Consider the following 2,279-nt stretch of genomic DNA (forward strand, 5'->3'; position numbering starts at 1 on the left):
TCGTACGCGAGTATAAAAGATGTCCAAGTCGAAAGTTTCGTATGGAGAAACATCATCTGTAGGCATGGAGTTCCTTACGAGATCGTAACCGATAACGGATTTCAGTTTATCTCCACCCAGTTCGAGGCGTTCTGCGAAAAATGGAAAATACGACTTTACAAGTCGACGCCCATGCATCCGCAGTGTAACGGACAAGCCGAAACGATTAATAAAACCATTCTCGACGGGCTGAAGAAACGCTTAGAGGCCAAAAAAGGCAGGTGGGCCGACAAACTCGAGGGAGTCCTCTGGTCCCACCGTACCACCCCGAGGCGAGCAACGGGAAAAACCCCTTTCGCTCTGGTGTACGGAACGGAATGCATGATTCCCGCAGAAGTAGAGTTCCCCGGTGTTCGAAGAAGATTACTTCCCGAACGAGAGGAGCTCAATAACGCCATGCTCCTGGATGATCTCGATCTCATTAACGAGTGCCGAGATCGAGCGCTCATCCGAATCCAAAATTACCAACACGCAGCCGCAAAGTACTATAATTCCAACGTACCGAATCACACATTTAATCAAGGAGAGCTGGTCCTTCGCAAAGTCTTCCAAAACACCGCTGAACGAAACGCGGGAAAACTTGGATCAAACTGGGCAGGACCCTATAAAATCGAAAAAGTCGTCCGACCGGGCTCCTACGAAATAGCCAACATGCAAGGCATAAAAATTCCAAGGACGTGGAACGCGATGCATCTCGCAACAACCGAACTACGAGACGGCTTGATCTCCATAAGGAGTACGTAGGCAGTTTGTTGAAAGGCAAATTCAGCTGTCCCCCCTCATTAAAAAGGGGGGGGGAGTGGATACGTATACTCGTATACTCTCAAATTCGAAAACATCCGACCATGCCTTCGATGTTTCCGACATATCTTAACCAAACAAATTATTTTTTTATCCGCAAAACATTTTCGATATTCGAAAATAAATCAGCCGTTAGGGAGAAGCAGCCTTTGGCATCGCGAGACGTCGCAAGAGATGCCTGGAGAGTTACTTCTTCCGAACGAAGAAAATGGACACTCCGTAAAAAAAAATGATTAACATTTTAACACATATTTTGCACAAAAACTCCAAACGACGACATCTGCCGCCAAGTCCGGTGCTGATCACATTGAACTCTCGAACGTCCTAAACAGACATAGCCATTTCACGAAGATGACTCTCGTACATCCGACACAAGGATAATAGCGCTATAAAAGAAACCCGAAATTTTGGTCCAGCACTTCCGGTTGGCTTAAAAATTGTCTCCGGAGAGATGCTTGATTCATATCTAACAAGTCATGTATGCCGAGAACCTATCGCGGACTTTAAATCGGTACGAATCAGGTTAAAATCGCGACAGCTAAATCGATAGTCGGCTAGTCACCGCATAAAATCTAAAAACCGAAAGTAAACCTAGGTCTTGCCCTAAACCCAGCGCACTGGTCTCTAACATCTCAAGGCATGATATCCAAAAGATACGAGATCCCAAAACCATGCCTCTATGTTTATATTCGACATCTTCAGATATCCCGCGAAGTCTATATCTCGCGGAAAAACTCTCGAAATGGATCTTGAACATAACATTTCACATCGAAGAAGGATATGAGACGAGAACTCATCACCTTCCTTCCACGCCATACGTAAAAATGCAACTCGGTCATCTTGTCATAAAAAGAAAGCCGCAGAGCGGCAGGGATTCAAAGCCACATACGGCCAGTCCCGAAATATGAAATAAGGCCATTTAAGGCCGAAACATCAAACATAAAAAATCTCTCGCAAGAGATCTAACCAAAGTCATCCTCAGAACTCACGTTCCCTCTTCACCCGTCGCTTCATCCAAGCCTGGAGCTGCATCACCTCCGTTTTCTCCGAGCACCGGATCTTTCCCCTCTGGGCCTTCTGAACATGTCGGAAGAAAGCACGCGGATTTCATGTCAGCTAGGAGGAGATCGAAATCTCCATCCACGACTGCCAAATCTCCCTTGCAGCCGGACAGTCGGGCCTCTTTGGCCTCTAAGGTCGGAGGAGTCTCACTCTGGACGGACTGAACCACGACCACCCCACCTTCTATCGTCGCCAAGGCTAAATCTCTGTTCCGGATGCACTCGAGGGAGCCCAGAAAGGCAGAGATCTTCGCCAAGCGAGCCTGAAACTCAGAACGAAGAACGTCTGTGGCCTCTCGGATCCTGCGGCTCACTAATCCTGCATCGCCCTCGATCTGACGCTGAAGCCGACGCACCTCCGAAGATTTGGCCTTCCTG

The sequence above is a fragment of the Brassica oleracea genome, chromosome C4, assembly GCF_000695525.1.
Source record: "Brassica oleracea var. oleracea cultivar TO1000 chromosome C4, BOL, whole genome shotgun sequence".
In the NCBI taxonomy this organism is placed as follows: domain Eukaryota; kingdom Viridiplantae; phylum Streptophyta; class Magnoliopsida; order Brassicales; family Brassicaceae; genus Brassica; species Brassica oleracea.